The sequence below is a fragment of the Diceros bicornis genome, chromosome 12 (assembly GCF_020826845.1).
Source record: "Diceros bicornis minor isolate mBicDic1 chromosome 12, mDicBic1.mat.cur, whole genome shotgun sequence".
Classification (NCBI taxonomy): Eukaryota; Metazoa; Chordata; class Mammalia; order Perissodactyla; family Rhinocerotidae; genus Diceros; species Diceros bicornis.
The window spans coordinates 50885917-50911689 of record NC_080751.1 but is presented as its reverse complement, the minus strand read 5'-3'; the positions used below and the strand labels follow the sequence as shown (position 1 = coordinate 50911689).

The 25773-nt window shown below is 39.3% G+C and overlaps 1 long non-coding RNA gene across 1 annotated transcript; it reads left to right on the top strand.

Annotated features, from left to right (window-relative positions):
- The first annotated feature begins 4495 nt into the window (after positions 1 to 4495).
- Positions 4496 to 10104, top strand: LOC131412069 (uncharacterized). The gene is made up of 2 exons (XR_009221708.1): positions 4496 to 5447; positions 8659 to 10104. It is a non-coding gene; the product is annotated as an uncharacterized LOC131412069 (long non-coding RNA).
- The last annotated feature ends 15669 nt before the right edge of the window (positions 10105 to 25773 follow it).

Sequence of the window (25773 nt, the reverse complement as noted above, 5' to 3'; positions counted from 1 at the left end):
ACAGGAATTAATTTTTCATATACTCTGAGAAGATGGGGCTTTCAAAGCATGGCATAAAACACAAAAGCCAAAAAGGAGGAGTTAAGAAACTTGACTACATACCATTTAAAACAATTCAGTGGGAAAAAGATCAACTAAAATTGGGGGTAAATATTTGTAAGACTTATGTAGACAAAGGACTAGCTTCCTTAATATAAAAAGAACATTTATACATCAGTAATTTAAAATGGGCAAAGGATAGACATGGGCAATCATAGAGTATATAATGTATAATAGTAAAAGAATATAAGTCAATAGTTAAAAATGGGTGAGGGATATAAATGAGCGGTTCAAGAGGGGAGAAGTGATTTTAAAAAGACCAACAAATGTATATATATATACACACACAGATGCACAAATGCATTCATGATTAAATGAGGTTTAAACAACAACAACCATTGGCTCTTCAGATTGCCAGAACTTTAGAAGACTGATAATATTCAGTGTTGGTTGGAGTTATGAGCAGATCTGGTATTTAGCTGATAAGACACCGGCATGGCTGTCTTAATTGTTAAAATATTGAAATGTGTCTGTATCAGTGGTAAGTAGTATTACTGAAACTGCAATAGCACTAAAATTAATTCTGTAAATTCTAATATAGATTCATTAGTTCTATTGTGAAAAATTATATGGTAGTAATGGACCTTTTGTTGTAATGACATCTGAGAAACATTTGCAACATGTTAGCTTGGCCTGTGTCATGGTAAATAATGTCTGCATTGTGCATTAACTATGAAGCATTCCATGTTCTAACACTTGTTACTGCTTCTAAATAGTTTTGTATTTGGTTTTACTTATAGTGCATTGTAATTCTTAGGTGAAAAGTAAGTACAGTTTTTTAATATTTTAAAATAGAAGCATTTATAGCAAAATATTAATGATGAACACCCAAAAACTGTTTGATGCTATCTGCTATCTATCAATGCAGGACATATGCATACCCTATGACCCAGCAATTCCATATGTTCACCAACACATGAATTCAGCACTGTGCAATGGAACTTTCTGCAATGGTGGAAGTACTCTATATTCTGTGCTGTTCATACAGTAGCTACTAGCCTTGTGGCTATTGAGCACTTGAAATGTGATTTGTGCAACTGAGAAACTGATTTTCAATGACATGCGGCTAGTAGCTACCGTATTGGTCAGAGCAGTGAGTGTTCTTAACAGCACCATTAATAATATCCCAAACTGGAAACAACCCAAATAGACAAATTATGGTGGTGTCACACAATAGAATACATAAGATTGAAAGACTATAACTACGTATAAGATTATGGATGACCTCAAGAACCTAATGTTGAGCATAAGAAGCCAGACACAAAAGAATACATACTTTAAGATTTTATATATGTAAAGTACAAAACCAGGATGTTGGTTACGCTTGATTGGGAAGGAAGTACCTGAAAGAGGGTACAGGGATTGGGGCTTTTAGGATGCTGGTGTGTTCTGTTTCTTAATCTGAGTGCCAATTATATGGGTGTGTTCAGTTTGTGAAAATTTATCAAGCTGTACATTTGCAACAAGTACACATTCTGTAAGGATACTGTGTTTGAATTAAAAGTTGTAAATTGGAGAGAAAAAAAAAAACACCTAGGGCTGGCCCGGTGGCGTAGTGGTTAAGTTCTCGCACTCTGCTTCAGCGGCCCCGGGTTCACAGGTTTGGATCCTGGACGTGGAACTACACACCACTCGTCAAGCCATGCTGTGACGACATCCCATATACAAAATAGAGACAAATGGGCGCAGATGTTAGCTCAGGGTCAATCTTCCTCAGCAAAAACGAGGAAGATCGGCAATGGATGTTAGCACAGGGCTAATCTTTCTCACCAAAAGAAAAAAAAAAAGCCACCCAGAATGAAGTGTCAGCGAAGTGTTGATTGGTTTCTTAACATTCTTTTTAAATGTCGTAAATGCTCATATTCTAAAACTGTGGAAGAACGTGATAATGAACTATAACTTGAAACATTTCTTGAAACATCCTGAAATGTCTTTTGATACTGTACAAGAATTAATATGAAATAAATGATTTTCATTTCTGAAATGAAAACATGACTTATGGCAAGTGATGTAAATGTTGAATGCAAACAGTGATCAAAATTTTAGTGTTGAAAGTGCTAAACTCACATTTCACCCAAAAAGAAGTCATGTTCGCTTAAAACTCATGATTCAGATTTGCGGTCGTCAGTGAGAAAATTAAAAGGATATCATAAATCATTTTCAACAATAAAGAATTTGAGGGCCTGCCCGGTGGCGCAGGCGGTTAAGTGCGTGCGCTCCGCTGCGGCGGCCTGGGGTTTGCCAGTTCGGATCCTGGGCGCGCACCAACGCACCACTTGTCAAGCCATGCCGTGGCGGCGTCCCGTATAAAGTGGAAGAAGATGGGCACGGATGTTAGCCCAGGGCCAGTCTTCCTCAGCAAAAAGAGGAGGATTGGCAGATGTTAGCTTAGGGCTGATCTTCCTCACCAAAAAAAAAAAAAAAAAAAGTATGTTCTCTAATAATAAAAGAAATAAAATTGAAAAAAATTTAAAAATATAACAATGAAGAATGTGAAATAATGACTTCTAAAAATTTCACCTAAGAATTTCCATTGATCAAACAAGAACTATTTTAAGAGGATATTCAAATTGTTAACACCATCTACTGTGTTGTCAATGTTAAGTACAATCAAGGATTTTTAGGCATAAAATATTTAATAAAACTAATTAATACAGCCTTATTGCAATTTAGATTTATAGTCTCATAAAACATTTCATAAAAACAAGAAAAAAAATGCAGTTATTACTGGAAAACTTCAATTGTTACACATAAAAGTATCTTAATAATTAAAAGGCAAAATATCACAATTTTAAAAATAATGGCTTTCATTGATGCTGTGGAGCTGAAAGTAACATCTGAGGGAAGATAGTAAATTTTATTACAGGCAGTCAAGGAAAATAATTCCAGTAAGAACTATATGGAAGGGGCCAGCCCCGTGGCTCAGCGGTTAAGTGCGTGTGCTCCGCCACTGGCGGCCCGGGTTCGGATCCCAGGCGCACACCGACGCACCGCTTCTCCAGCCATGCTGAGGCCGCGTCCCACATACAACAACTAGAAGGATGTGCAACTACGACATACAACTATCTACTGGGGCTTTGGGCTTTGGGGGGAAAAAAAGGAGGATTGGCAATAGATGTTAGCTCAGAGCTGGTCTTCCTCAGCAAAAAGAGGAGGATTAGCATGGATGTTAGCTCAGGGCTGATCTTCCTCACACACACACACAAAAAACTATATGGAAACTTTATTGGGTTTTGAACACAGTACTATGGAATGCTAGGGAAGAAATCTGGAATTTTAGCTGAAGTTTTAGATTTCCAGATGTTTTAATTTGGCACAAAGTCACTAAATTAGGATATCTCCAAGTGATGCAATAAAGATGTACATAAATGAATCACTTAACTGTTTTCCCAATAAACTATATTTGCTACCATAAATTTGTGATAGCAAATCAAGGTAAAAATTTTCTGAGAAAATTAAATAGTATCTGAAGAGCTCAGAATTGTGATAATATTTGGAATTATATTTCAGTTCCAGCCTATAGTGCTGGAACTACAAAAGTAATTTGGCAATCATATCAAGCCTTGTATATTTTCTCCATTAGAAAATTTGGAATCAGAGCGAACATTTAGAATATGAAAATATTTTTAGAAATTTGGCCTTACTAAAAGTATTTAGTGAAGATGTCAATTCTTTATTTAGGTTTTCCAGAGAGCAATGTTTTAGTAATTAAGATTTATAAATTAATTTTACAAGAACTAAAAGTGATTGAACATATAAAACTAAAAGCATAAAAAAGAAGCAGAAATTATTTAAAATGTGGAAATACAATATGCCATTTGAAATAAAACAAAATATAGGTCCAGTTCAAGGGAAACTATTAGTATCTAATAAATTGATAACATTTTGGTATATTCCTTTCTGTGATGGTTAATTTTATGTGTAAACTTGACTGGGCCACATGATGCCCAAACATTTGGCCAAACCTTATTTTGGGTGTTTCTTTGGGAGTGTTGTTGGATGAGATTAAAATTTAAATAGGTAGACTGAGTAAAACAGGTTGCTCTTTCTAAGGTGACTGGACCTCAACCAATCAGCTGAAGGCCTGAAAGAACAAAAAGGTTGACCCCACTCCCCCACCCCCTACACCCCTCTCCCCAGCAGTAAGAGAGAATTCCTCTTGGCTAACTGCCTTTGAGCTGGGAGGACATCTGTTTATTCCTGCCTTCTGACTCAAACTCTTCCTGGATCTTGAGCCAGCTGGCCTTTGGACTGGAACTACACCGTTGGCTCTCCTGGGTCTCCAGCTTGCCTACTCACCCTGCATGTCTTGGGACTTGTCAGCCTCTATAATTGTGTGAGCTAATTCCTTATAATAAATCTCTTTGCATACACACACACACACACACACACACACACAGTATATACATACATACCTATACTCCCTATTGGTTCTGTTTCTCTGGAGAACCCTAATACATTTTCTATACTTTTTTTCCATGCATAGTCTTAAAACAAGGACATTTTATATAAGTAACTTTTGTACAATTTTATTCTAAGTGTACTTAGTGCTCATTGATTTTTCAGAAATCTAGGAGAAATTAGAGTTATATAATATTTACCTTTTTAAAGCACAGAGAATGCGAGGCTTTCTGTAAGTGAGTCAGCATACTCTTGAACAGCTTGTCACAGAATATGGTTACCTGAAAGCTCAACTTCACTCACTTCTGAGTACTTTTTGGCTGTCACTATTCCTCAGACCTGGCTGTGGTCTAAATGGCACACAGTGGGATTTCTCTCCCTCTGGTGATCTGACCCTGTAAGTCTGTCACTGCAGTCTGCTATGAGGTTTATTTTCTTGGAAGCTGAATCACACCGATGGCCCACCTTATGGGTTCATCTAATGCTCCTTTTGTACAAGGCCACTTATTTGGGAACCTAAGTTTCCTTGTTTTACTATTGGTCTGGCCCCTGAGTTTGGAGGTTATTTTCCTCCCTTGAGAAGATAGAAAAAAGAGACTCCTAGCTCTGTTTCCTTCCAGTTACCTGCTAACAATGTACTAGCACCTCTGGATTTGGACCTATTCCTAATAGTCTCTAGAGCCTTTGCTTATTCTGTGTGGTAGCTTTAATTTATTGAATGATCATTCAGGTGCAAGAAACATCACATTTCTCTGTTTTTCTAAAGTAAATTAAATCTAACCTGAGCTGCTTCAGGCCTGGCTAAAGGAACTTCCAATATGGGTGGAAAATGGAATTCTAAGAGAAATCGAGGAACTTCCAATATGGGTGGAAAATCGAATTCTAAGAGAAAAATGGAAAATTGGATCCTAAGAGAACACCTGGCCTTACTCGATGCCAAGGATGAGGTATGGTTCATTGAGTTTTCCATTGTTTCCATTGCTCCTTCTAGAGAAAGCTATTGCTGGGGGATGGTTTTCCTCCATCTAGTAGGCCCTGCAGCTCTGTAAGGGTCACTAAGGTGACCTCACTGCCATCTCCCCACTGACCACAGGCTGGCACAGCACAGAGGCTTCTGCTTTGCTCTCAAGCCCTCTGCACTTATGCCAGCCTTGACCACCTTGGACACAGCCACATAAGAAAGACACATCTTAACCTCTTAAGAAAAACCCCCAACCCAATTCCCTTCCCAGTCCGCAGGACCCCTCTTTTTTTCCTAATCAGGCTACTCCTTTTTCAATCTCAAGCACCGGTATCTTCCACATCACTATTCCATCCTCAGTACCAGGTTAATTCCTTTCCAACAAAGGCTTGGAAGCATTTTTTTCTGTGATAGCCACTGAAGTACAAAGGAGCTACAACCCACCCCCCACCCTCCCTACACACACACCGGTGGAGAAGAACCCAAATTCTAGAACATAAAGGCTTGATTGGAAAAGGGGTAATAACTGTCCATCATGACAAGGAAATACATTTCTATCATAAGCTTACAGTCAGGAAAATAAGACCAAGGTGTTTTTTCTTTTAAATATACTATGAAACATTTCAGTATGCAGATTAATATAACCAGCACTTGTGTTAAGAAATAAAATGTTATTAATAGTTTGTACTCCATAATCACATTTTTCTTTCTGTCCCCCCAACCAAAAAAATGAGTCTCCTGAATTTGGTGGTTTTCATTTCCATCCATTTTGTTACAATTTTACTACGTATGTATATAGCCTTAAGCAAAATATGTAGGATTGTTTTGTATGTTTTAAATTTTATGTCAGTGTTATCTTTATGTATTATTCTGCATCCTGCTTCATCTGTGGGGATACAGATAGCTGTAAATTTATTCATTTCCACTGCTGTAGAGGATTTCCTTGAACTAATATATATCACACGTTATTTATCCATTCTTCAGTGGATGGGACATTTAGATTGTTACAAAATATTTGCTGTTACATACAATGTAGCTATAAACATTCTTTTTCATAGCCCTTGTGCACACAAGTAACATTTCTCTAAGGGAAAATTTACCTAGGAGTAGAATTGTTGGGTCCTAGGGCATGTACATCTTCTACCTCAATCTAAATTGCCAAATTGCTCTGCAAAGTGGATACAGCAACATAGCCTCTTACCAGAACTTTCCCATTGCTTCACATCTTTACCAATGCTTCACCTTCTTAGAATTCTTAACTTTTGCCAATGTAATTGTACCTCATGATTTTAACCTCCCTGGTTACCAGTGAAGTGGAGCATCTTCATATGTTTGTTGGCTACTCAAGTTTCCTTTTCTGTGAAGGGCTCTTGTGCTCGTTCATACACTCTGTCCTTATTATTATTATTTTACAATATTGGGTTATCTTTTTTGTATTGATTTATAGGAGTTCTTTATGTACTCAAGAAACTAATTTCTTGTCATCCATTTGCATCTGCAAATATATTCTTCCAATCTGCAGCTTGTCTTTTTACTTTGTTTATGGTATTTTTGGATGTACAGAATTTTTAAACTTTAACATAGTCAAATGTCAATCATTTTCTTTCATGTGTGCTTTAATTTTGTTTAAAAAAAAACAACAAACAACTTTTTTCTATCCTAAAGTGATAAGGATATTCTCCCTATCCTCAGCATTCCCTTGTTTAAAATCTTTGCTTTTCATATTTAGGACTTTAATCTTCCTGTTAATTATTTTAACAGTGGTGTGAGATAGGAACCAATTTTATTATTTTCCATATAGATAAACAATTGTCTAAGCAACATTTAGTAAATAATTCAACATATCCCCATGAGCTGCAGTGTATCAAGTTTCCAGTTATGTATGGGTATACAGAGATAATTTGTAGTCTGGTGACCCTATTACACTATCCTTGGAGTGTATGTTACATTTGTTTGTTCATCCTTGACCTTTTGGGTTTGTCTGAGCTCACCTGAGAGCTTCATTCACAGCACACTGGTTGCTTTGAACACCTCCCTTTCTTACTCAATGGAATCACTGGCATTCATATTGTTAGAATATCATTTTGGAGCTCCCCTATCCCTTTGTATTTCCTTTAAGAATCCCTGGCCTTGCTATCACGTGAATTTTTTTATTTTCATGATGTCACTCCCAAAGTTAAGGTTGTATGTCTACTTTATGTTCAACATTCTTCTTTTTCTATTATGAAATCTTCCAAGGATAAATTCACACTGGTGTCATGGCATAACTCTACCTTCTGGTCAGAATTAAATTTAGCTTATAAGTCATTCTTAATATTTTTGCTCCATTCAGAGCAACATAGTCATGAGCAAGGCAAGTAAGTGTTGTCTGGAGAGGCATTAAGGCATTAACAACTTTCCAAATACCATGAAATATTTCTTGATTAATTTTAAAGTAATAAATTTCCTTTGACCTTGTCTAAAAATCTACAATCCTCTTCATCCTCTACTTTAAAAAGTATACTAATTCTCTTGCTTTGCATAAGTCCTTTGAACTGTGGATAAGAAGCAGCAGATGGAGCCTCAGCTTAGCCTGAGATGCAGCCTGAGCACATCCACTGGATTGCTGGGCAAGTTCACCAGAAGCCTATTTCAGTGAGGGCCTGAAAATCCTTGAAGGACTAGACCCATCCTTAGGGAAGACAGAACTAGGCATAGCAAGTTTGGTGCAGTTGCAAACCTTTAGTTCTCTGAAGGAAGAAGCAATTCTATGTCAAGTCTGTTACTTGGATTTGATTCCCAGGTTTGCAGTACATTCCCTACTGCCCCCCTTCCCCAGGTAGAAAACAGGATATGACTTTACAGTCAAAGAACTCAATATGAATTTTAGATCATGTAGAATAAACTTCCTTCTCAACCTTGGAAATACTTTTATCTTTAAATTTTTATGCTAAGAGGGTGGGCCTGGAGCCAGACAGCCTAGATTCCAATCTCAGCCATATCACTTAACTGGGAGACCTTTGGCAAGTTATTTAACTTCTTTTGTGCTTCAGTTTCTTCAACTGTAAAAGTGAAAATAATGAAAGTAGTAGCTACTTCATAGAATTGTAATAATGATTGTGTTAATATATGTATATGTATGCATATGTGTATATGCACACAACAATGTGGGTATAAATGTATATAAATACACCTATTTCGCATTTGTTTGCTTATAGAACCCAGTAGCAGTGAGCACACACAGCATCCAGATGTTGGCTTCCAAATCCCGTTCTCCATTAAAAAGAAGCAAGGCTCTATGAAGAAATGGGTGATTCCAGGACTAGGGCAGGGAAAATACAAGATGAGGCTACGACATCTTTTTGTGCACAGGAAGTCACCGGAACCTGTTTGAAGGAGCTCTCATTGACCAAATCGGTTACAATTTGAACATCAAAATAAAAAACAGAAGTAAAGGAATATAACCTATGAGTAAAGAACAGGACCACAATTACAGAAATAGATAGATAGATGAGAGAGAGAGAGAGAGGAAGTTCATTTTTATTTTTTATTTTATTTTTTTAATTATTTTTCTGTGTGTGTGAGGAAGATCAGCCCTGAGCTAACATCCACGCCGATCCTCCTCTTTTTTGCTGAGGAAAACTGGGCCTGGGCTAACATCTGTGCCCATCTTCCTCCACTTTATATGGGACACCGCCACAGCATGGCCTGACAAGTGGTGCGTCAGTGCGCGGCCCGCATCTGAACCCGGGCTGCCAGCAGCGGAGCGCGCGCACTTAACCACAACGCCATGTGGCTGGCCCGAAAGTTCATTTTTAAAGTAGAAAGCCATGTAGAGGAAATGATGGAGTTAGAAAATCATCATTTAGCAACCATCATAGTAATAATTATGGTTGCTAAAACTAGTGCAAGTTTGAGGAATAACAGAATATTTACAGAGTCTCAAAGTATCTCTCTATAAGATAAAAGGGTACAAACTACAAAGGGTACACTAAAAACTTAACAGTGGAGAAATCTGGCTAATACCACTTCAATCGATGTCAGAGATAATATCACTAATAATGGGACAAACCAATATCATATGCCTCCTGAAGCACTGACAAGAACTCAGTATCACTTCTGTGATATCCTTGCCAAATTGCATAGCCTGGATCTAATCATGAGGAGCTATCAGACACATCAGAACTGAGACATAGTCTACAACACAACTGGCCTGTACTCTTCCAAAATGTCCATGTCATTTACTACAAAGAAAGACTCAGAAACTGTGCCAGACTAAAAGACATTAAAGAGGCATGACAATTGAATCCACACATAGTTTTGGCTTTTCTTCTGATGTAAAAGACATTTTTGGGACAAATGGTGAAATCTGAATGTCTGTAGATTAGATAATAGTATTACATTAATGATAATTTCCTTGGTTTAAGGAAAAAACACACTACTGAGGTATTTAGAAGTAAAATGCCATAGCAGAACTTAAATGGTTCAGAAAAAAATTACTTACTATAGACACATACACATATATAGAAGAGGGAGGAGAAGCAAATGTAGGAAAATGTTAACAATTGGTGGATCTGGGTGAAAGGTATCCAGGAGTTCTTTGTACTATTCTTGCAACTTTTCTGTCTGAAATTAAGTCAAAATAAAAATTTTATTTTGATAGATATATTTATTTCCTTGATTGTGGTGATGGTTTCACGGGTGTATGCATATATGCAAACTCATCAAATTGTATACATTAAATATGTGCAGTTTTTTGTATATTAATTATACCTCAATAAAGTGGAAAAATTTTTAAATTTAAATACATGTAAAAGAGCTTAGAATGGTGTCTGGCACATAATAAGGAGTGTATGTGTGTTGGTTGTTCCTATAGAGATAGATTAGGAGCCTAGGTTACATGAAGGTATAAGAAGGTTAGGGTAAAGAACATGAAGGTAGGGGACATTTTCCTTAGGTTATCACAAGTTCCAGGATCTCAGGACTTGTGATAGTTTACTTTAGTGTCTAATGTAGCCTGGATTTTTTTTTCACTTGGAAAGAATCTAAAAGCTTATAATCTAAAGTGGAAAGTAAAAAATAGCTTTTTATTTGAAAAGAATGGAAAGATTTTGTAGGCAGATCATAAGCACACCATCTGGTTAACTCAAGAGAAATCCTAAGAGCTTAGATTTCACATTTTTATCAGCCATGTATGGTTTAAGATAGAACTCCCTAAGCTAAAAATATCAAATCATGTTTGTTCCACTACTCAAAAGTTAGTTGAAAATGCTACTCAACTGCAGTGCTGAAGATCCCATCTATCTTATCTAAGAATCAGAGTCCATTGTGGTTTATATTTCTCAAGTTCAAATGTTCAACCGTGTGCAAGACAAATTAGTCACATAAGAAATAGGTAAGGTTAGCACAATACTAGTATCTATAAAATTAAATAAATTTTAGTTCTTTAAAAATACGATCTCTCAGGGGCCGGCTAGGTGGCATAGCGGTTAAGTGCACATGCTCCACTTTGGCGGCCCGTGGTTCGCCCTTTTGGATCCAGGGTGCTCACCGACGTGCTGCTTGTCAAGCCATGCTGTGGCGGCGTCCCATTTGAAGTAGAGGAGGATGGGCACAGATGTTAGCCCAGGGCCAATCTTCCTCAGCAAAAAGAGGAGGACTGGCATCGGATGTTAGCTCAGGGCTAGTCTTCCTCACAAAAAAAATTAAAATAAAAATACGATCTCACTCAATGATTCTCAATCAAGGACAATTTTGCCGCCAGAGTTTGGTTGTCACTCCGGGGCGGGGGGGGGGGGGGGGACATGTTGCTGGCATAAGTGGTAGAAACCAGGGATGCTGCTAAATATCCTACAATGCACAGGACAGCCCCCCACAACAAAGAATTATCTAGTCCAAAATGTCAATAGTGCCAAAGTTGAGAAATCCTGCACTAAATGAACAGATTTTCTAAAATTTCCAGCAGTTAAAATGCTACTAGGGATGGAATAATGCTTCCAGTCCTGTCTTAGATATAGATGATATAAAATATTATCAGCTAGCCTAGGGCCTGACACATAATGTGTACTAAATATATATTTGTTTAATCAATCAAAAATGTGTGCTGCTCTTATTCTATGAGTATTTTTATGGTTTTCCCTTCTTTTATATATGCACTGAAACTGGACCAGAACTTCGTTACTACCTTCCTCTTAAGTATCCCACCCTCATCTCAAAATATAGCAAGGGAGAGATTTTTATACAAAATTATAGATGAACTAGATCACAGGAAAGTGGAGAAAAGCCAATATTCATTAGAGATTGGATATGAAAGAGAACCAATTTGTGTGGCTTCCAGTATAATGAAAGAATTTTAAATGTAATAAAGACATTGCTTAGGAAATCTCATTAAAAACAAAAAATTCAAGTGATATTCAAAACATGGGTAAGAATTCAGACCTGCAAGTGTTCGCATGCTGTGCAAATCTCTAAAGCTATTCAGGCCACAACTACTTGTCAAACAAACTGTAGGGAGGATAAATCTCGCCCCATCCTCCTTTGCTTATTTTGGGCTTGAGAAAAGTCATGCAGCAGGAAGTTACTTATCATGGCTCCACTCCCCAGGGAGCGTCAGCTTGAAGGTGCACCCGTGGCCCCTGTTAAAATGGAGAGGATATGAACTGCTGAGAGTTCCTCTACATTGCTTGGTTTTATTTCTCTCTAGGAAAGGAATTGTCCACAAAACTTTCATCAATCTGTGGCAAAACCTCAGGTCATCTGATTAGTTTGAAAATCATGTTAATGTGTTATATTCAATGACTACCTCTTGTGTCTAGAAATCTCTGAAGTGAGAAACAAGTGATAATTACTTAGGGAATACAGTGGTTAGAGAAAAAACAAAAGTATTAATATTCTTTAGAAACTATTATCAAATTTCTTATCTATTTGTATTTATTTAAGATGATTTTTAATTGTCTATTATATTCTAAAATATCCTAGCTCTAACAGCATTCTCCCCACATTTGATAAGCTAAGGACAAATATTATTATATCTCTTTTCAATCCAACTTGGTTCTTTTATTTTATTTTAGTGAGGAAGATCAGCCCTGAGCTAACATCCATGCTAATCCTCCTCTTTTTGCGGAGGAAGACTGGCTCTGAGCTAAAATCTATTGCCAATCCTCCTCCTTTTTTTTTTCCCCCAAAGCCCCAGTAGATAGTTGTATGTCATAGTTGCACATTCTTCTGGTTGCTGTATGTGGGACTCGGCCTCAGCATGGCCAGAGAAGCAGTGCGTTGGGGCGCGCCTGGGATCTGAACCCAGGCCGCCAGTACCAGAGTGCATGCACTTAACTGCTAAGCCACGGGCTGGCCCATTTCTTTTATTTTTATTGGCTATTTTAAGAAATTAAATTAGGGGCCCGCCCGGTGGTGCAAGCGGTTAAGTGCGCGCCCTCCGCTGTGGCAGCCCTGGGTTCGCCGGTTTGGATCCCCGGCACGCACCAACACACTGCTTGGCAGGCCATGCTGTGGTGGCATCCCATATAAAGTGGAGGAAGATGGGCACGGATGTTAGCCGACGGCGAGTCTTCCTCAGCAAAAACAGAGGAGGATTGGCAGATGTTAGTGCAGGGGTGATTTTCCTCACAAAAAAGAAATTAAATTAGTATTTAGTAAAAAAAAAAAAAAAAAAAATTAGCCAGTCTGAAGGACTTGTAATGAAATGCCCCAGCCCCCACTGCCATTCCTTCCCCACTCATCCTAGTACAGCTTCTGTGGGGCAACTCATTTCCTTTTTGTTTTTCAGGTAGTCATCTTTATAACTCTGAATAATATTCCTCTGTTAATATTTCTTGATGTATCAATCGTAGACATTTACTCCTACCTTGGAAAGGTAAGGATTTAATTTAGCCACTCTCCCTCCTCTCTATTTTTAGTAGTTATATTATCTTAAGTTATTCTATTGGAAGTCTTTATAACTTAAAATAAGATAAACTCCTGTTTCTTGTTCATCAGCTTTTTTTTTACAGTAGCTCTTGTCTCCCCCATATGTAACATGAAGCCATTACCACATCCTCTTGCCTCCTCCTCTTCTTCCACCCAACCTCTGTCAGCTTCACTTTTGCTTTCTGTCTATTAATTTTATAACGCCAAGGTTAATGACAAATACACTCTGTTCTGTAACTGTAAATAGATATTCAATGTTTTGTCCATAACTGATTCTGAACTTTGAACTGCAGTATGCAACATTTGCTTTATTATCATTACGTAAATATTATTCAGTGCAGAGAAAGGTGCTATGCCAGGACATTTCCTCCTTGATGGGTCTACTTTTTGACCCCTCTGCCACCTAAGAGTGAATGTCCGTTTCTTCAAATTCCGTTGGTTGTTCAAGATCAAGCCACATTTTAGTTTGCTTCATATATGGACCGTAGCTTTTTTGTGATTTTTTTCTTACAAATTCCAATTGCCTTTCTTTTTCCCTACTGAAAAGAAGAAATATGTGCCTCCTTTATCCATCTATTCATGTAATGAAATGCATTCTCTTCTTATTCTTGAATCCACGCTCCTTGGAGTCCACTGACTCATGTCCTAGGGAGACAGATTTCTCCCAGCTCTGCTGCATCTTGGCATTGTTCTTCACTGGACATTTGGTTGGTTGCTGTGTTCTTGTATCCCATGTCTTCATCTTTCTTGATTTTTTTTTTTTGAGGAAGATTGGCCCTGCGCTAACATCTGTTGCCAGTCTTCCTCTTTTTTCTTTTTTCTCTCCAAAGCCCCAGTACATAGTTGTGTATCATAGTTGTAGAGTTGTACCTCTTCTATGTGGGATGCCGCCTCAATGTGGCTTGATGAGCAGTGAGTAGGTCCAGCCCAGGATCCGAACTGGCGAACCCCAGGCCACCGAAGTGGCATGCACGAAATTAACCACTGTACCACTGGGCTGGCCCCATGATCTTTCTTGATTTTTGCCCTTGTTTTGCTGGCATACATCAATACATTTTCACAAGGATTTCTTGTTTTCTAGTTTAGAACATGTCCTTGATTCTCCTTTCTGAAAAAAAAAAAGTGGTATGCACACATTTGAATTTCTTCTACTCTAAGTATTCTCCCCTTGTGAACTTATCTTCCAACTTCCTTCTTAGATTCCTTGCCTGAGAAGCACCAATATTCCTCTTTAAAAGGTAGGCATAGGGCTGGCCCAGTGGCGCAAACTGTTAAGTGCGTGCACTCTGCTGCGGCAGGCCGGGGTTCGCCGGTTCGGATCCCGGGCGTGCAGCGAGGCACTGCTTGTTGAGCCATGCTGTGGCGGCGTCCCATATAAAGTAGAGGAGGATGGGCATGGATGTTAGCTCAGGGCCAATCTTCCTCAGCAAAAAAGAGGAGGATTGGCATCAGACGTTAGCTCAGGGCTAATCTTCCTCACACACACAAAAAAATGTAGGCATATTATGAATTCTGCAACTTGGAGCAACTATTGGTTCTCTGTATGGTGGAATAATAATCCAAATAATATGAAAAAACCTAGTACATATTTTGCAGCATAAAACTTGCCAGCTTTTATAGAGATCAAGTGTGAGTTTTACTGATTTTGTCAAATTGTCTTAATTTTAACAGTATTTTCCAATAACATAGGTTAACTCAATTTAAGGGTGTAGACACAATCATTGTAGCTATACAAAGAGAAGACCTAAATTATAACCACAAATTTTATTTTTTTAATAATGGACATGAGACAAGCTTTTATTTAGCCTGAAGAATTTGTGCATATTTTCATGTTTTTAAAATACTGTTTCTTAGAATGTTAATTATTTCTTATAAATATACTTTAGAATAGGATTGATTTGGGAGCCTGGGACTAAAGGTTGAGGTAAAGTCAGGTAAAGATTGCGGCTTTGAAAAGGGATCCATAATCCCAGGAGTCTTTTCTACAATATGACACAAGCTAGTGAGGTTGACCAAGCCTAAGAAATCTGTCAGAAGCATGTGACAGGTAATATAAAAGTCTTGGACATAAGTAGAAATTAGAATCTAAAACCAAGAGTTGGATAATAATAGTCCCCACAGCTGAATAGTGAAGATGCATGGAATAAATGGAAGGCAAATATCCCAGCTGCAAATAATAGAGGTAAAGAGGATCACCCAACCAGCAAAGACACTACAGGCTTGTATGCAGAGTTGCTTTTCAAAATATTTGACAACCAATAGAGAACAGTCAAGGACTAATTAGAATTGCTGCTGACCATGGTTCTGTAACAGGTGCCTGGAGGACCCTGCTGGACAGAGCATTAACTTTTTAGTGGATGCATTATAGGGAGGCTCCAGTGGCCCCCGAGTGGGAGGAAAAGTATGAGGGAGCACTGGGGTGTGCACGAGAGTGGCTGTTTCAGTATTTTAACCACCTATACGGTCATGCTGGTAAGTTCTGGCTCTCTGAATTGGTCTCCAGCCTGGAGCGCTTGCAGGGATCAGAGATCTAGATAATGTTCTAACCATCCATGCAGGAACTCATCTTCCAAGGTATTAGGCAAAAATCCAGTTCTTCAGAAACCGAGTCAAAAATGTAGAAATCAGCTCCAGAGGAGAGCTTATGCTAGATGCTGAGAAACTTAGAACAAAGGTCAGGTCAGGATAAGCAGCAAAGCCAGAGGGCTGCTGAATTTGAGCTCTGCATGTCTTATCAGCCTGGGGTCAGGGTTGGAATCACAGAGAAGGGCAGGCCAGGACCACTGTGTGTGTGGCAGGGGAATAATTAGAATAACCTGTATTAGGGCCGGCCCCGTGGCTTAGCGGTTAAGTGCGCGCGCTCCGCTGCTGGCGGCCTAGGTTCGGATCCCGGGCGCGCACTGACGCACCGCTTCTCTGGCCATGCTGAGGCCGCATCCCACATACAGCAACTAGAAGGATGTGCAGCTATGACATACAACAATCTACTGGGGCTTTGGGTGAAAATAAATAAATAAATAAAATCTTTAAAAAAAAAAAAAAAAGAATAACCTGGATTAGAATGTGAAGGTCCAGGTGGAACATTTCAGTATATTATTATTCTCTGAAATCTTACTGATTGTACCAGCCAGGGTTTGGTGAAGGAAACAGAAACCACTGGAAGTATTTTAAGCATGAAGGGATTTATGATACAGTTTTATGTGCTTAGAAAATCTTTGTCAGGGCTGAAGGAGCAGGTTCTAGGATGGTACTTCAGGAATGACTCCTAGAACAATATGGAACTGACACACCGGGGGGCTCCCTTCTGAGGCCACTGCTTGGAATGGTTAAGTTTAAGACCACAATACTGTGGATGCATTCCAGGAATCCAACATGGCTCTTGTTGCCACAGTAACTGCACCCCTACTCCCCAGAAGCTGTAGCAGGAACACTGATGGTGCTGCTGTGAAAAATAAAACCTCACATTTCCATGACCTCACCTGCAGCAGAAAAATAAGCAAGAGGAAGAGGAAATAGCTTCCACCTCACATCTGCCTTCCAAATCTCACTCGAATGTGTCTAATTGGTGGAAGCTAATTCATATCCAGAGCTGTACCTGCAAAGGAGCCAGAACCATAGATTTTAGTGTTCTAGCCTCTCCAGCAAAGGAAGGTACCCTGGAGAAGGGTAGAATGCAGGTTGAGTGAGCCAATCCACATTATTCACTAAAATGATACACTAATTTTAAAGTGCAAATAAATACACAGAGTGGGAACAGGAAGGACTACCTGAGGTGTCAGCTAGAGGCTAGATGCTGTGCAGGGATGCTGAATTCAAGATCAAACATTTTTCTGTGATGTTTACAGACACTATGGCCTTGATTTGCTTTTAACAGTTAGTACCTCGTTGGTCAATCTTTTCTCCTTTCAGAAAACTTATTTGACAATTTTATCTTATTTTGTGAATAGGTAATGCATTCATATGGTTCAAAATTTGAAATGTTCACAAGGCTTTACAGTAACTGTCCTTCAGCTACTCAGTTATTCTCTTTAGAAGTAAACAATCATATCTTTTTATATGTATCCTTCCAGAGATATATTATGCATATACAAGTATATATGTGTATCATATTCTCCCCTCCATTTTTACACAATGATGGCTTTTATACACATTGCTCTGCACTGTATTTTCTTTTTTACTTCCCATAGATCTTGGAGATTAGTCCATATCACCACAAAAAGAGCCTCTCCATTCTTCTTTTTTTTTTTATGAGGGAGATCAGCCCTGAGCTAGCATCCATGCTAATCCTCCTTTTTTTGCTGAGGAACACCAGCTCTGAGCTAACATCTACTGCCAATCCTCCTCCTTTTCTTCTTTCCCAAAGCCCCAGTAGATACTTGTATGTCGTAGTTGTATATCCTTCTAGTTGCTGTATGTGGGACGCGGCCTCAGCATGGCCGGAGAAGCGGTGCGTCGGTGCGCGCCTGGGATCCGAACCCGGACCGCCAGTAGCAGAGCGCGCGCACTTAACCACTAAGCCACGGGGCCGGCCCGAGCCTCTCCATTCTTATTTATAGATGCCTAGTATTCCATTGTATGATTATATACCACAATTTATTTAACCAGTCTCTTATTGATGAATGTTTACATTGCTTCTTTTGCTATTACAAATAATGCTTTGAGAAGTAATCTTGTATACATGCCATTTCACAAGTCTGCAGGCATATCCGTAGGATATTCCTAGATGTGGAATTACTGGTATTTTCGTTATTTAAAAAAACACGGACTAGAAATGATGAGGAAGACCCAGAAGCATTAAGATAGTTCAGCAGAGGAAAGTCATCCTAAAGTGCTTAGATTTGGGTCACCCTATGGTGGATCCTCTAGGACTTTCATTAGGACCTTGTGAACCTTTCATTAGGACCAGGTTTCACTTGCCCGCTTGCCCCTAAAGGCTCCAATTTACTATGACCAATTTGTACTTTAAAATTTAAACAAAATTAAGTAAGTAAAATTCCCCTTAGTTGAACAGTATAGCAATATCTATCAGCAAAAATAATACATGTACATTTCACTCAGCAATTCCACTAGAATCACCATAATATCTAGCAATAGGGTCTAGTTAAAAAACTTTATGGTACATAGGGTCAATGGCTTACTGTTAGTTGTGTAAAAGAATGAGGAAGCTCTTCATAAACTGATATGAAAAGATCTAGAAACATTGTTAAGCAAAAGAAGCAAAGTGCACATAACTATGTATAGTGTGCTTCTAATTATGTAATAATAAAGAGAAGGACAATATATACTCATATTTGATTGTAAATGAATGCTTAAAATTTCTAGAATTATACTTACAAAACTAACTACAGTGGTTAACTGTTAGTGGAGGGAGAGAAAAGCCAGGCAAATGGAAGACAAAGGGTGGGGGAGGGAGTGGGAGAAGAAATTTTTTTTTTTTTTTTTTTTTGTGAGGAGATCAGCCCTGAGCTAACATCCGCCAATCCTCCTCTTTTTTTGCTGAGGAAGACGGCCCTGGGCTAACATCGGTGCCTATCTTCCTCCACTTTATATGGGAGGCCGCCACAGCATGGCTTACCAAGCAGTACTTCGGTGCGCGCCCGGGATCCAAACCAGCGAACCCCGGGCCGCCGCAGCGGAGCGTGCGCACCCAACCGCTTGCGCCACCGGGCCGGCCCCAGAAGAAATTATTTTTTAAAGACAAAGTGTAAAATAAAATAAATTTTAAGTAAAATAGTCCAGAAGCACAATATCCTGGGAAACCCACGATTCCTCCAAAACCTCTGGAAATTCCTATGGTGCCCACATATTTCCTAGTTGCCTCTGTCTTTGAGTTCTTGCTTCTGCTGACTTCTCTTGTTTCTCTGCTGTTTTACCTCCCACTTGGTGTTGTGCCTTTGCCATCCTGTCACAGCTGTGCATTGTCCTGATTCATTCAAATCCCAAAGCACCACCACAAGGCTGCATGCAGCACACTTTTACTCAAGGGTGTACATTGCAGCACATTATGACCCAACAAACAACTTCAACTTGGATCTGATTCTTAAAAGTCCCTCAGCCACTCCCTTCTCATGACCGCCTCTCCACAAAGAGCCTTGTAGCTGAGTACTTGTCTCCTCTTTGACCCTTCCCCCCTCTAGTGTCACTCCCAAAATTGCTGTGAATTCCTTAGGCAAAGCAGTTTGGTTCTCTCTTTGCCTCTCAGTCTGTTCCAGAAAGTTTCAACCAACCAAAAGCAGCCTTTAAGATGTGTGTGGTGAGGGGCCAGCCCGTGGCTTAGTGGTTAAGTGCGCGCTCTCCACTGCTGGCGGCCCGGGTTTGGATCCCGGGTGCGCACGGACGCACCGCTTGTCCGGCCATGCTGAGGCCGTGTCCCACATACAGCAACTAGAAGGATGTGCAGCTATGACATACAACTATCTACTGGGGCTTTAGTGGGGGGGGGGGGGAGATGTGTGTGGTGTGTTAACTTTTTATTTTGAAATAATTTTAGACTTACAATAAAGTTGCGTAAATACTACAGAGAGTTCCTAAATACCTATTACCCAGTTCTCCCTAATGTTAACATCTTGCATAACCATAGTACATTTATCAAAACCAGGAAATGAACATCAGTACAATGCTATTAACTAAATGACAGACTTTATTTGGATTTCATCAGATTTTCCATCAATGTCCCTTTCTGTTCCAGGATCCAATCCTGGATCCCACTTTGCATTTAGTCATCATGTCTCCTTAAGTCTCCTCCAGTATGTGACAGTTCCTCCCTCTTCCTTGTCCTCATGACCTTGAAACTTTTGAAAAGTACAGTTTCTGTGTAGAATGTCCCTTAGTTCAGATCTGTCTGATATTTTTCTCGTGATTAGATTGAGGCTATGCATTTTCAGCAAGAAACTTCAAAGTGATGTCCTTCCTAGTATGTCATGTCAGGGGGTATGTGATGTTGGTATGTAAAGTAGTTTCAGAATTGCTAACCCCATGCCTATGGGAAACAAGTTTACAACTAGAGCACTGTACTTGGTGCAGTCCTTTTCTTCATTAACTTTACAGTGTACAGTCAAAATACTGTTTTTCAAAGTTATTTACATTAGTTCTTTTCTGGTCCACTCCCTTCAGTGTGCTTATGTTACAGTCATGTGTCACTTAATGATGGAGATATGTTCTGAGAAGTGTGTCGTTAGTTGATTTCATAGTTGTGCGAACATCATAGAGCGTACTTACAAACCTTGATGGTATAGCCTACTACACACCTAGGTTATATGGTACTAATCTTATGGAACCACTGTCGTATATGCAGTCTGTCATCGACCAAAACGTCATTATGTGGTGCATGACTCTATTAATTTGTAATACAGTTATGTTCATTTGTTATAATTTATATTCTATTTTGAGTTTCCATCACATTCTGGTTGAAAAAAAATTTTTTTCTTTTTGGAACTTACATTAAGACATGTTTTTAAACAAGGTATATTCTCTTCAGGAAAAAGATTCTATAGGCAGCTCTCTTAAAGCATAGACCCAGCTAGGTTAGGCCCAAGGGTATAATCTGTCCACACAGAGGTTTTTTTTAACAATCCTGAATTCCTTGCCAACATTAAAAAATTGGGAGATTTCACATATAAAATCCAAATTGACAGCTTTGCCTAAAAGAATCAGATCTACCTACACTGAGCATGCCTTCCCATATGGACAAAAATTCCAACTCAGTAGGTCTGTTGTGTGACAAGGAAGTTCCTCTAGAGGGCTTTAGGGGCTTCTGTGATTGAGAACTACTCCTCAGGGAGATAGAGTGAGGGACATCGGGAAAAGATAGGATTAGAACCCTGGTAGAATCCTCTGACCTGAGCATTCCTCTCACTACACCATGTTCCCTCTGAGCATTAATATCTTATTAATAAAAGTATACCTTTAGGGGGAAGTTTAGCATAGTGACTGAAAGTACAGGCTATGATGTCAAATGGGAGTTCAAAGTGGAAACCCCAAATCCTCCACTTACTAATATATGATCTTCCTTATCCCTTTAACCCCTCCCTTAACTTCCTTAAGCTCTTAGGACTTCAGCATCATCTATAAAACCAGAATAACAACAGCTTGCACCTTAGGATTGTTATAAGGTCTATCTCAGGTAATGTTCCTCCTTTAGTCTTCTCAAACTGTGTATTGCCCAAATGCTGACCTGTGTATTGAAAATTTCATTGCAGCTGCTACCTTATGGGAGAAACTGCTCCTCAGAAGGGCAGTTCGGCATCAAGATCATGGAGCAATCAGAATATTGACTATTCTGACAACATGGAGCAGGTCAGAAATGGGGGAAAGATACCCAAAGAGATAAGGGGTGGGCGTGACGTAAGAAGTGCCTCCCAATTAGACAGGAGAGATCACAGCCACAGAAAAATGTTAGTCATCCAGGACAGATCATGATAGCCTAGAGGAAGATCCTGAGATGAACAGCACATCTCTTTCTTACATATCAGATGGCTAGACTCTCTCCATCTTATTTTATATTCAGGAAACCTGGAGTGGATCTCTTAGAGACCTGGGTCTTCCTTAACTCAATGGGGCTGCTGGCATTTGAGCTGGGGCTTGTGCAGAATCAAGGTATTGGTTCTGGTAGCTATGTTGATGTACTCATTCTTCTGAATCATAAGCTCTGCTGGACTAAAACACTATGACACTCAAAGCATTTATTGTCACACTTTTCCTTCATTTAACCAACAGTGAGGTCAGAAAATGGGGAGTCTTCCTAGACATCTCCCTCTCCCTCATTCCAGTATTGTTGAACCAAGTATTCTTGATTCTACTTTTAAAACATCTCACATTAGCCACTGCTCTCCATTTTTTTGCCAGAGTGCCAGTTTAAGCCACTATATTTCACCTCCTGAATCCTGCTGTAGCCTCCTTTGACGTTTCCTCTACCTGGGACCCTCTTTCTTTGGTTCTCACCATTCAGATTTTAGCTCTTCTGGCCTTCCCTGGCCACGCTTTCTTGAGTAACCCCCTCCTGGTCACCAGATCAGATTCTCTTTTATTTCCTTAATTGAACTAACAAAATCTAAAATCATCTTGTTTATTTAGTTGTTTATATTACATTAAAATGCACACTCCATGAGAGTAGAGACTATAATTGTCTTTTTCACTCTGCACGCAGAACAGTGTCTGACATTGTTGAATGAATGAATTGATGAATGATCTAATTGGTCTTCCTATTTCTGCTCTTGCAGGGTGAGGCAAGTGAGGCACTCACCTTAGGTGCAAAACTTAAGGTGGTATCAAAAACCTCAGTAATCAAGATAAATCATTTGTTAATGAAATATTTTTAAAAATCAAAATAAATGCAAAAAAAAATGATGAAAAACATGAAAATTTTAAGTAAAGACAGGATTTGCACTTGCACGATCCTGTTGTACTTTTCTCAAGCTAATGCCAGGCCTGGATCTAACAGAACTTTATTTACAAAAACAGGGAGCTGGACCGTAAGCCGTAGTTTGTAGATTTTTTAAAATATTGCTTTAAAATATGATTTATCTGGATCAATGTGTGTTTTGGCGGCTCTTAAATTTTGCATCTGAGGTGAGTGCCTTACTTGCTGCTGCCTAGTCGGGTCCTGCTTGTTGCCTTTCAGTTTACTCTTCACATGGCAGCCATGGTGGTCTCTTCACAGGCAAATCAGGTCTTGGCACTCTATTGTTAAATGGCTTGCCTTTACATTTAATATGAAGTCCAAAATTCTTAGTGTGGCTACACCTGCCAGTTCCTACACAAGCTGGTCCCTGCATTCCTCTTGAACCTCATCTTGTGCCATTCTTCCCACTGCCTACTCAACTCCAGCTACACTGGCTGGAACAAGCCAAATGCCCCAGGCCCTTCATACAGAATATTCTCTGCCCAGAATATTCTCTTTTCCAAAATACTCCTAAATGCTTTTCTCTTCACTCAGTATTTCCTTTTCAGTTTTTTGTTTTGTTTTGCTTTGTTTCTTTCCGCAAAGCCCCAGTGCATAGTTGAGTATCCTAATTGTAGGTCTTGCTAGCTCTTCTATGTGGGACCCCACCTCAGCATGGCTTGATGAGTGGTGCGTAGGTCTGCACCCGGGATCCGAACCGGCAAACCCCAGGTGCTGAAGTGGAGTGCGTGAACTTAACCGCTATACCACTGGGCTGGCCCCTACTTTTCAGGTTTTAGATGTCAGCTTGTCTTCCACTTATGTTGAAAAGCCTGCCTTGACTGTCCAGTCTCAAACGGGTTCCCCGTCACTTTTTCATAGCACTTATCACATTGCAGTCACATATTTATTTTGATGACAATTTGGTTAATGTCTGCCTGCTCACTTGACTGTAAACCCCAAGGAGCAGAGACTATGTCTGTTTTTTGTTCTGTTGTTTCTGTCATCTTGTCATCTTTACTCTGTCACTGGTGCCAAGTATGTAGTAGGTGCTTAATAAATACCTAACACAGTGACTGGGACATAATAAATTCTGAATAAATGTTTGCAAAATTATTATTAGAAAGGTAAATCAGATAGAGTATGAAAGGGAGGAGGAAAGCAAATGAACTTTCCAGGCACTATAATGAATGTCCAATTAGTTCCCACTGTTTTTTTGTTTGTTTTTTTAGTCTGTGACTTTTTCTTTCATCTCAGGCTGCAATCTTGTGCTCATCCTTATCATATCTGTAGCTTCTGAAGGTGTCTATCCTTAATCCAGTGCAGCCCAGTGAATTTTTATGATTGCCTGAAAGTGTCAAAGGTAAGTGGATCAGCTATCCAAGGCTTTCAATTAAATGCCACATTGAGCTTTTCTCCGTAAATAATGACTGCTCACACAAAAAAGGCACTAGGCTCTTCCCTATGATTGTCCTATATCAAATTCAGAAAATGGAAGATGTTCAACATACCTCACTTTCCATGAGTATGGTTTGGCCAAGAAGGAAGAACTGAGCCCGTGAAAGAAGAGGGGGTTCCCCTTACTTCTGCTTCCCATCTTCTACCCCTTTACCTCTCAGAATATAGTCTAGGCGTCATCAGCATCGGCCTCAGAGCTGGGAACTTGTTAAACGCAGAATCTGAGACCCCCCCACCCCCAGAATCTATAATTTAACAAGATCCCTAGGGCTTGAAAATAAAGAACATGTGTTCCTAGTAAGGGTTTAGTATAAACAGCGACCCAGTCCAGAATGGGAAGAGACTCTGTAGTCCAAGGGTGTCCTAACCTGGCTGGTATCAAAACCCTATGAAGTGGTTATAGAAAAATATAAATTCCATGAGATTCTAATTTTATAGGTCTAGGGTAGGGCTCCAGAATGATTCTGATGCTGCCAACACACAAAATGACATTTGGAAACTGCTGATTTTGTCCAGTTTTATAATTTAACGCAGGAGGCAACTGAGTTAGGAAGCTTTAGCAGCTGGCTCATAGTCACTAGATAGTGACAAAGCTGCACTGGATAAGAATTCTTTTGGAGAGAGGTGGAAGGAGATTCCAAGTGTTTAATCTTATTTTTGCATTCTGGTATGTATTTTTTAAACTTTTTATTATGACAAGTTTCAAACAGAAAAATTGAGAGACTTTTCATAGTAAATATCTGTATACTGACCACTTACGTTCACCATTAACATTTTCTATACTTGCTTTATCGTGTATTTATCCGTTTTGATCCATTCCTCTATCCATCCATCCATCACTCTATCTTTTTTTTTTTTGATGCATGTCAAAGTAAGTTGTGGGCCGGCCCTGTGGCTTAGCGGTTAAGTGCGCGAGCTCCGCTGCTGGCGGCCCAGGGTTCGGATCCCGGGCGCGCACCAACGCACCGCTTCTCCCGCCATGCTGAGGCCACGTCCCATATACAGCAACTAGAAGGATGTGCAGCTATGACATACAACTATCTACTGGGGCTTTGGGGGAAAAATAAATAAATAAATAAAATAAAAATTAAAAAAAAAAATAAAAGTAAGTTGTATACATCAATACATTCTCCTAACACTGTATTATGCGTATGAGATAATTTGTTTGACTTCTCATCTTTACACTGTATCATACACTTTCCATAGGAAGGGCAAGAAAACCATGAAGATAGCAGAAGTGAGAAAAACAGTCAAAACTTGTAAAAGAAGGAAAGCAAGAAACATTGGCACATTTAAAGATGATTAACTCCAATTTTTGAAGTACAAAAAACCTCACACAAACCTAGTAAGTTTATGCAAATTACTACAGAGAGTAATTTTTAAAAAACAGTACCTCCTAGATATGTATTAACTTCATGGAGTCTGATCTTTGGCAGTAGATGAAATATTTGGAGCTAACATGCTATTGTTCCCCCTGACAGCATTTCCAGCCTATAAATCATCATATTCACATCCTGAATATACATATCCTGTAACAGCCCTAGTTCTGGCCTCTTTCCAGGACATAGGA